The following is an 11,066-nucleotide window of genomic DNA, read 5'->3' as shown; positions in this document are numbered from 1 at the left end:
CACCAAAAAATTAAAATAATGTTTTAAAAATGATTTATTTTTATATGGAAGTTCTGCTGAGGAAAAATGTATTCTTTCTTGGAGGGTTTGTTTTGGCCGGACAAGTACAGAGAGAACACGCTTTATGCACTTATTTTAAACAATATTTTCTTAAAAAAATCTTGCAGGGAGGCACAAAATATATTGCAGGGAGGCTTAAAATATATGCCGGGAAGGCACAATGACTTTATTGAAATGACAGTGAAGACAACTGACTTTACTGAAATAGAAATAGAGTAAAAGGAGGAGAGGAACCAATTAAATTTTTTTTTTTTTGTATTTTGCAAAAACAAAGTAAAAGGAATTATTATTTAAACATTTGTAGCATCCACATACCTAAGCCTGGCTCAACACTGGAGTTACCGGTACATTTCCTTAATCACAAACTTTGCACACTCAGCTGCTGAAACAATTCTTATTTGCTGCACTCTTATACACACTCTTATACACATGGGAAGATGAGGGAAGAACATCCAGCATCATCTCTTGGGTACCAACTTAAATATGATGTCCTCCACAGCAGCCAATGTCAATTTTGTAGTCTAGCAGTTGTCTAAGAGAATGCAGCCAATGCACCAGCAGAAAAAGAAGTCTTCAAAAGCATGGAGAGGTCATGTGACTGTTGATTGTGACTGATCTCCAGTGATCCACATCTCAAATTAATCAGTTGGATCAGGAGCTTCTGAGCTACACACTGGAAGGTACTGAGCTGGACACCTTGTACTTTGCTGTCAGTTAAGAAAAATATAAAAATATTTTTAAAATGTACTCTAATTCCTGGCCAAAGCATGCTGATCCCCATTGACTGTTTTATACATTGACCATGTTGTAGTCTTCAGAAAAATCTGTGTCAGGCTGACTCATTTGCAGATGGTGGAGGAACAATTGTCAACATTCACTTCCCATCATGTCTCCATGTTCTGGCAAACGAGGATATTTGCCAATGTGAACTCACTAAACAAAGTAAAAATGCCTCTATTATTTGTTGCCCAGAGTCATTTGTCTGCCATCTCATCCTTGCTTCCAATATACAGACAATAATTAAACTGAAATGCAAAAAGTTTTGTCTGTGGGCCTAAAATGTGTGAAAAGGGTGATAATCTCTGCTATTTCCTGCTAGAATCCCACACATGTTGGACCAGCAAGCTCTCCTAACTCCATCTGCTAATGCTTGTTCACAGAACCGTAGGCAACAAGTTTTTGTGGAACATTTGTTAGCATTTGTTAATGTTTGAAGGCTTAAGACAGTGATGTATACACATTTTTAAAGACTGGTGGGTTGTTTTTTTTTTTTAAACTATTATCAACTCTCTCCTGTAGTCAGGCTCCATCAGTCCCTTGCACCACTGCCTCACCTTCCTCACCTACTGTTGCAAGAAGAACTCCAGGTATGCCCTTAGCAGCTGGGGAAGGGGTTTAGGAGCAGGAGCTAGGGGAGGGAGGTGATAGGAAGAGCCAGGACTACTATACTGTCACCTGCAGCTTCATTTAAAAAAAGAAAGAAAAAGAAATGCAACCTCTCCACATTGTAATTTGGTGACCCTGGAGAACTCAGAAGTGTTTTTCCCCCCATAAAATGGGAAACCTCAAGTTGATCCAATATGAAATGAAATATTAAATTCAGAAGTGGTACTAGGGGAAGGAGGACTGTACTGGAATGGTAGAAGATCAGAAGCTTCCTCTTCTGTTCCCTCTGCACTCTCATGATCGGAAGGTCAGCGCTTCGAATCTCCACAATGGAGTGAGCTCCCATTGCTTTGTCCCAGCTCCTGCCAACCTAGCAGTTCGAAAGCACACAGTGCAAGTAGATAAATAGGTACTGCTATGGTGGGACGGTAAACAACGTTTCCATACACTCTGGGTTCTGTCACGGTATTCTGTTGTGCCAGAAGTGGTTTAGTCATGCTGGCCACATGATATGGAAAGCTGTCTGTGGACAAACACCAACTCCCTCAGCCTGAAAGCGAGATGAGCGCCGCAACCCCACAGTCGCCTTTGACTGGACTTAACTGTCCAGGGGTCCTTTATCTTTACCTTTTACCATACATTAGCTTTCAATTCAGCTACTCTCTTCCTAGCAAACAAGATGAATCTAGTTGCTGGATCCCAGTAAACAGGCTTCATCACTTCCTCTTCTATATTAATTAGCCTTGACTACAACAGCAGACTCATTTTTCTGCCTGAGCATTCAGAGAGTGGGCTCACCTTATTTTGGGGACCATGAGTGACCCTTCTAAGGCAAAGTTCTAGGTATAGATGGAAATGTGGTTGGCTCTAATCCAAGGGTGTTCTTACATTTCTTTGTGTGTACTCAAAACATACTTTTTACTGCAAAATGAAAAGGCATTTATATAGTAATACTAATGGTTTCTTTGTGCTAGCAGTAAAGTTGGGTGTGTGACTTTGGCACATAGTTACTATGCAGCTAGTCTTTGCTATATGTCTGTTGTTTGTAAGCCCAGGAAGATACTATGGGAGGTCTGCAAAGTTCATGGTCATAGAAGCTTCCCTATTCGCCTTAGGATGGCATTGAATTAATATGAAAATCACAGTGTCAGCTGAATCAGCCTGACTAACACAAAGTGATGAAAAGTCTAAATTTTCACAGCCAGGGGCTGATAACAAGATGTTTCACAACAGATCCTATATGTGTGCTTGGCAGTTTCCCCAATGCAAGAGGAACAGAACAAAATTTATGACTTTGGGCTTGTAGCTACGCCTGCCTGAGCAATGAGAAGTGTATAGAATTGCTGAGATATTACTTTACCAAGAAAACGCTGGCAATCAATTCTACTCACAACAAGCAGCCATTGACCCCTTGATCGTGTTTTACACCAGTTTTCCAGTAGTAGTCAAACCAAACCTGCAGACTGTCTCTGGGAAGAGCCAACCCTTCAGCAGATATCTTAATCGCTCTGCAACATCTCCTGTAAATAATTCACATAATGCCAAAGTGCCATCAGGCTAATGAAACCTTTCCAGTACTACTAGACTGAGCCATATATAAGTGACGTCCTGAGTGCAATATGCTGACAGCACAAGGCTTCTGGGTTTTATGATCTGCTCTGTTGCAGGGGGAAAGCACTGGCTATAAGGAAAATATTGGATTTATTTTTTTTCTGCATGAGTTTAAATATGAGAGGAACATTCATGGTTAAATGAAAGCCACATGTCCATATTTGCAAAGAGACACGGATTAGCCAGTGTGGTGTAGTGGTTAAGAGCGGTAGACTTGTAATCTGGTGAACCGGGTTCGCTTCCCCGCTCCTCCACCTGCAGCTGCTGGGTGACCTTGGGCCAGTCACACTTCTCTGAAGTCTCTCAGCCCCACTCACCTCACAGAGTGTTTGTTGTGGGGGAGGAGGAGGAGGAGGAGGAGTTTGGATTTGATATCCCGCCTTTCACTCCCCTTCAGGAGTCTCAAAGCGGCTAACATTCTCCTTTCCCTTCCTCCCCCACAACAAACACTCTGTGAAGTGAGTGGGGCTGAGAGACTTCACAGAAGTGTGACTGGCCCAAGGTCACCCAGCAGCTGCATGTGGAGGAGCGGAGACACGAACCCGGTTTCCCAGATTACGTGACTACCGCTCTTAACCACTACACCACACTGGCTCTCACACTGGAGGAAGGGAAAGGAGAATGTTAGCCGCTTTGAGACTCCTTCGGGTAGTGATAAAGCGGGATATTAAATCCAAACTCTTCTTAGCTGGAAGCTACAAGTCCCGCAGTCGTTACAAACTGGCACACAAACACAAAACACCATCACCTAAACAACCTGGTCTGGCTATGTGTTTACAGTAAATGGGTGTGGTAAGCAGTTTGGTGTAAGGCAGGGCCAGGGAATTTGGGGGAGTTGGAGTCCAACCGCATCTGGGAGGCCAGGGATTCCCTACTCCTGGTGTAAAGGGAGGGTTACGCTAGATTTCCTTGAGAGATTCCTTGAGAAGGAGAAGTTAAGCCTGATAGTGGCAGGGAGCAACAATGGAACTATCGCTGATTGGCAGCTTCTGCCCAGCTCCTGTTTTTGCACCTGGAGAATTGAACCCGCTGGTGGAATCAGGTGTGTTTGTGATGGCAGTTGCATTTGTGGTGAGAGCACCAATGCAGCCCCTGAATGTATAAAGTGTGGTACATGCAGGGATGCTCTGACCTTTGGGATTTGGTTTTGGGCCAGGAGGAGATTGGAGTGGTTGAGGCACTCATCTTTGGAGGGGCATTGAAGTATGTTTTGGAATATTTTTTGGATTTTAGTGCTAACCATGGAGAATGGGCTGACCGGCCGAGAAGGGATAAAGACACTCTTAGGTTGTTTCCCCGAGATCTACTCCTCAGAGACAAAGGAAGGAAATTAAGAACAAGACCAGCAGAAGACAAAGTAAAGTGCTGGTACAATTATGAAGAAGATCTGCAGAAGGGACATGGAAAAGAGTTAAGAGCCTCGGACATAAGATCACCAGGTTGATGGACTAGATGGAACAGATAGAAAGGACTGACAGAACCCGAGACCAGGAAGAAGAGACGGTGGATGAAGATTGGCAGAAAGTTTAAAAATTCATTTAGAGTAATATTGCAAAATTAACGACTGTTAGGAAAATCTTGGAATGAAACTATTAGGCTTTAGTAGAAATGTTATAAGGAGTTATGTATAAATAAGTTTTTAAGTTTTAGGGTTTTTTTATGGTAAGATAAGGCTAAAATAAATTAAGACAACTAAAGGACAGAATACAGTGAAAGATGGAAAGGATTTGCTGAAATAATTAATAATTAGAATACAAAAAAGGGAGGTGTTAGGAGGTCGAGGAAATAGGCTAATGAAGATAAGGGTATGGGAATATTGGATTGTTTTTAAATTTATTTTTTTGTTCTTGTTTTTGATTTTGGTGTATGGTATATTTGGTACTTTTTATTCTTTTTGTATTGATTTGTATTGTTTAATCTCTTTTTTGTTTGTTTTGTTTTTCTTTCTTTTTTCTTTTCTGTAATTTTAAATTCCCAATAAATATCATTAAAAAAATAAATAAATAAAGTGTGGTACATGGTGTTCCGGGTTTTTTGCTCTGTTTATTGATCTATTGTACTTTTACTGTAGCTTTATTGCATTTTCTTTTTTTGAACTGTTCCCATTTGTATATGTCCTCTGTGGGACTGTGGGAAGAGGAAATGACTTGGCAGAATTTCTGTAGGTGGACAATGCTAAAACGAGAGGAAGGGAAGAGCAAAAGAGCAAATATTGGAATGCAGTGTGGGTGGAGTTTAGAAAGGTTTCGGCATTTACCAATCTGAATGCCACAGACGAGACAGGAGCTTGTATATCGGATAAGAAAGGCTGCCTACTTGTCATTTAATATATTTTTGCTGGCTGCCTTGATACTTTGATAGTGTAGCATATTACTTATAGTTTAACTGGATAATGTGTGGGCGATCTCCTTTCCTTGAAGAAGAGCAAAGTGTTCTTCTAAGCCAGAAATACACCCACTTTCCTGGGCTCAATGCCTGATAAGTGAAGAGAGAATTGTTGACTCACTGCTGTTCTGTAGTACTGAGAATTGAAACACAAAGCACTGGATTAACATGGGAAATGACCAATTTCATGAGCAACAGGGAAAGAACAGGAAATAATTGCACTGTGACATTCTGAAAATATTAGGATATTTACATCTACATCCACAGAGTATCCCTCAGCACTGAAATTATTAGAAGAGTTGATCCTTGAATGGAGCTCTCCATATAAATCACAGTTATTATGTGGGGACATACTGAGTGTGTGTACAGGCTCAAGATTCACTTTGTACGTGTATCTTCCCCTCCACCAACAGAATCCAACAGAATCAGTCTGTTTCTGTTTGCTTTAGTCTGTGACTTGGGTTCCAAGCAACCCTGTGTAAAATGAAGCTGCGTATTCCCCACTCATTCTTGTGAGAAATCTATAAATGGCAACAACATTTTTCCATTTGAACAGAAGTACATGAAATTTGTAGGTAGAGAAACCCCGCCCCCTCCAGTGTGAATTAAGCCTGCCAAATTGCAGACAGATAGGTCCAGGGTTTTGTTTTTTTTAATGGAGAAAGTAAAAGGGATTCACCTTCCTCCACAACCCTCATTGCGGCAATAATTCATTAGGCCAGCTAAAATTCCAAAATGCATATTAGTTTCATATTGTTAAGGCAGGGAAGTGAGGGTTTGTCTCTTGCTGTGAAGCATCCTTCAAACCACAGAATAAATGAAATACAATAAGCAGAAGTTTATTGTTCTTCTGATTGGCCATCCTTTGTTTCAGTCACAAAGCCACATCTGCTCATCTATAGGGTAATTAGGGGTAATGTATATAAAACTAATTGGCTCATATGTCAGTCACGAAGATACCTATCCCCAGAGCTTTGTAGAGAGGGGACAGAGTTGGACTGAACAACGGGAGCTCAACCCGTCGTGGGGATTCAAACCGCTGACCTTTCAATCGGCAAGCCCAAGTGGCACAGTGGTTTAACCCACAGCGCCACCCGCGTCCCTACCATTGAAGTACCACATTTCTAATCAAAAGAACACTTTCAACCATTTGGAAAGAAGGAAAATAAATATTTGTAAATATATTTATCCACTGTGCTTAAACTGTGAATCTACAGGCACTGTAGTCATTGTTTAAAATGTTGTTTTATGGGCTTATCATCAGCGCGTGCACCAATTTTGGGTCTTAATGCCATTTTGCAACATGGACAAGTGAGTAATAATGAAAAAGGCTTTTAAGTAATGCAGAAAACTGTATTATGTGGTCCTGTCATATCTCTGTTAAAAAGACCCAAATCAAACAAGAGCAAATAATCAGTGCTTCTCTTCACAGAGTTTTTATTGTTCTCAAAATTGTCTGGAATGCATTCATTACAAGTCACCTCAACTGCATCCTTTGCCTTTGGACTGCCACCCACTCTTTTCACAAAAGCAAACTGAGTTCAATGTCTCCCTTGTGCTCAGCACCTGACGTTCCTGCTGAACATCTGACACAGCCTTCAGAGATGAGATGACAGCCTGTGCAAAGAACAGGCCACCAAGCAGAGGCATCAGAAGACAATCAAAAGGCATTCAAAGGATGACATTTACTGATTCCTTGGCTGGTAGATTCAGATCCTGACATGTACCAGAAGATGGTCTGTTCTCTCTGCCCCCATGTTGCTGGGTCTCCCCACGCTTCCTTGTGTAGTTTTCATGATGGCAGATTTGGAACTAGTAGTTAATCCAAGATTCCTCCAGCCACATGTCATGAGGGAGTGCTCAATTTGGGCATATCTATAAGGAAGGGTTCAGATTCAAACTCAAAGAAAAATGCTTACTAGCTTTTATACAGCCTGCTTTATTTTATATTACATTTTTTTTTGTACACCACACTGATCTTCTAAATTATTTTTTAAAAAAGAATAACAATGGATTTATACAGCACTGATAAGGCAGGTGCAGATTTTTTTTATATGTAAACAAGATACTATTAGCAATGAAGGAATGGGTACAAAGCGTGGCATATCAAGTTATAATTATATGAACATGCAAAAAATGAAATGGATTGTGTTTGCTGATTCCTTGACTGGCAGATAGTTGATTCTGACACACAACAGGATAAAAAAATGCAAATGTACTTGTTCTGTATGCACTCACTTTGCTCCCCCCATCCCCAAGTCAATTCCATGATTTGGAACCTGTCAAGAGAAAGTGCATTTCAGTAGTGCTTCCACTGTGTCATCTGTAGACATTCACAGAATTGACACTACTTGCCTTTAGTGGTGTCATCTATGAAAAATGAAGTATATTTATAGATACTGAATTTTACCCAAGAACAAAGGTCCTCTGGGAGGTTTTTCAAGTAAAAATTAAAACCACAAGATATACAAATTAAATGGAACAAATTACAAAACCAGCAACTGAACCAGCATCAGAAAAAAGGGATCCAAAAAGCATTTTTTAAAATTATGACTGAAAAGCCTGGGGAAATATAAAAAGTCTTCACTTGGCACAGAAATATCACAGTGTAAGGCCTAGGTAACCCTCTTCAGGAATGTCAATGGGCAACTGGGATGCCACCTTCTAAGACTGACCACTCAAGTAAGTGTGGAATCACTGTGGAACAGTGCTTTCAGCACCCTACCCAGTAAGCCTATCCAGAAAGATACCATGGTTGAGGATATCAGAAGAGGTCCAAAAGTATCAATAAGGTCACACTTTCCCTGCCCCTCTTATGGCAAAATTTGAAGTCAGTTTACCTTCCAAAACAGGCCTGAAGCCTGTTTGAACTGGATCTAGAACATGATTTTCATCCAAAACGGCATGGAGTTGGTCAGTAACCACTTGCATGAATCCCTTGCCCAGGAAGTGGATGTTAGCAATTGGTCTATAGTTGTTTACATCTTCTGGGTCTAAGTCAGTTTTTCTCAGGTTTGGTCTTGTCTCCTGGTACCACCCTATCTGTCAAGGAGGAATTTACAACCTCCTGGAGCTAGACCTACAGAGAGGAAATTAAAGCAGCTTTCAGGACAGAAACCAGTAGCTGGACAATATGACACAATAGTCAGTTGGGGCAGATTAACTGGAAGGAAGTTTTATTGAAATGAATGGAACATGTTCTTAGCTGAGTAATTAATAGCACAATCCTTTGCACATTAAATCAAAAATAAGTCACACAGTATACAATGGCACTTAGTCATAGGTAGGACTGCAGCCTAATTTGGCTTTTGACAGAACGTGATAGAAATTTATGTATTCTATCACTCAGTGCCTTTTTCTGTCTCAATCTTTTGCTACTTAACTTCCATATCATCTTCTCCCCTTCATTAGGAACATGAAAGAAGATATCCCTAATGCTTCTGCAGAGTCATAGCTCTGCTGTTTTCTCTGGAGCCATTTCCAACGAGGGACGTTTATATTATGTATATTACTTCACCCTCTATATTAAATAAGTGATAATTTTTCACTTTTTGATCACATTTATAATTCAAATGACAATACATTTATGTCCCTTTGGAGCAGTAAAAAGAAGCACTTACTGTAAATTGCATCACTTGATTCTATTCCTGTGCCAGGTTTTATTCATTCGAACCTTTTAAGCTTAAAATGAACAAGTAGCAATGTGCAGGTCGCCTTTATTTCTCCCACCCCTTTGGGAATTGTTCCAATTTTCTGCAGGTAGGAAAAACTGAGAAAGGAGCAAAAGAGGAACTCTGGGAAGATTTTTTCTTACTATGATAGCCTTTTCTTTTTGTACAGTACTAGAAAAATAAAGCAAGGGATACCAAGTAATAAGGAAGGGCTACAATAACTATTAATTAGAAGTTACTAAGATAATGACAATGGACTGCAAGAAGATCAAACCTCTCCATTCTTAAGGAAATCAGCCCTGAGTGCTCACTGGAAGGACAGATCGTGAAGCTGAGGCTCCAATACTTTGGCCACCTCATGAGAAGAGAAGACTCCCTGGAAAACACCCTGATGTTGGGAAAGATGGAGGGCACAAGGAGAAGGGGACGACAAAGGATGAGATGGTTGGACAGTGTTCTCGAAGCTACAAACATGAGTTTGACCAAACTGCGGGAGGCAGTGGAAGACAGGAGTGCCTGGTGTGCTCTGGTCCAGGGGGTCACGAAGAGTCGGACACGACTAAACGACTAAACAACAACAGGATAATGACATCTTGTGAATTATTCACTACTTTAACAGTGATGGGTATGGTGGAACAAAATCAGCCACCATCTCATCACCTGTAGTGTCAAGCAATTCAGCTGACCAAAAAAATTGGTCGAAAGCAACACACACGGCCCTGAACTAAACTGAACTAAAATAGAGCTGACCATGACGAGGGAGTCGCTTACTACCCACACCGTACCCCAAGATTAACTAGCAGCATAATGCAGGACACTGGTATGTAGCTATTCGTTCAATAGAAACAGAGAGTAAGTTGCAAAGAAACCACTGTTCCCTTTTCAATATATACTAATTATAAAGATCTAGAATTCTTTTAGTCCTAAGAATAGCAACATGACTTCCCAGAATGTCATGATTTGCATAGTTAATTGATGCAGCTTTCAGGTATTTGACTTCTTTTCTAGCCAGTTCTTATTGGTAGAGGCTGGTCCATTTATACCAATGAGACACTGCCCCATCAACCTCAGCCAACCCTACCAGAAGGTGGCACTGCCTGCCATCTTCCTCTTCCTAAGTCCCCGTGTTGCCTCCATAGAACTTGGCAGGGAAGAGGATGGGGACAAAACTAGAATTAGTTGACTTGGCCTGTCATTGGCTCTGGCCGAACCTACTGTAGTTCTCCCTGCTTTCCACTCTACCACTTGTACTGCTTCCTTGTGGGGTTTTTAAATGGCTGTTCCTTCGTTGCACTCTCAAGGGGCAACATTACTCTTATTATTCAGCGTCTTGTGGCTCTAGTTATTAAAAAAAAATTCCATACCTTCTTTTCAAAATGAAGCAATGTTGGACAAAGAAAAAAGAAGCAGCCCTGCTCTGAAGAAAGCTGAATGTTCTGAATGTAATCATTGTGTATTATTGTGACGAACATTCCCTGTATGAATTAGATATCTCTGTAGGAGTTTCCCCCCTCTCTTTCTTTTACAGGTTTTGGCTGTCACTGAGAGAGGGGGCTGTATTTCAGTGCCCTTCAAATGACAGTGAAATATTGTCCTACAGCTAGAACATATCAAGACGCTTCAGAAAGGCATGCCTAAAGTAGGTCATATGAAGTGCACATGATTATAAAATTGATGGAACGACATGCTCTTGTAATAGATCTCACATCAGCAGGGAGATAAGGAGCCTTATAGCTGCGGGGCCTAAAAAATGTGTTGACCCCTTATTGCAATTGAGGTACAGATGCAGTCTGCTGCATACTACTGCTGCATAGCCCCCACCCAGTTAAATGGAGGATTGGCAGGAGGTCTGGCTAGCCCAGTTCAGAGGAAGAGAAAAGGAGCAGGAGCAGTGACTGGTGGACAAAGTTCTGTAGCACTTACTTCAGCCTACCTCTGGTTCTCATGATTTTT

At 41.0% G+C, this 11,066-nt stretch overlaps 1 long non-coding RNA gene across 2 annotated transcripts; it reads right to left on the bottom strand.

Annotated features, from left to right (window-relative positions):
- Positions 1-313: 313 nt before the first annotated feature.
- LOC309514757 lies at positions 314-8,781 on the bottom strand. Of its 2 annotated transcripts, XR_014212176.1 has the most exons (4): positions 8,283-8,781; positions 7,681-7,721; positions 7,132-7,317; positions 314-993 (listed from the first exon to the last, which is right to left on the bottom strand). It is a non-coding gene; the product is annotated as an uncharacterized lncRNA (long non-coding RNA). The 2 variants fall into 2 exon arrangements; XR_014212177.1 differs by lacking the exon at positions 314-993 and having other exon boundaries at positions 6,903-7,317.
- Between the last annotated feature and the right edge of the window lie 2,285 nt (positions 8,782-11,066).

This window comes from Podarcis vaucheri (assembly GCF_965113315.1).
Source record: "Podarcis vaucheri genome assembly, chromosome: 11".
Lineage (NCBI taxonomy): Eukaryota > Metazoa > Chordata > Lepidosauria > Squamata > Lacertidae > Podarcis > Podarcis vaucheri.
The sequence above is the reverse complement of the archived record's forward strand: the minus strand, read 5'-3'. Positions and strand labels throughout refer to the sequence as shown.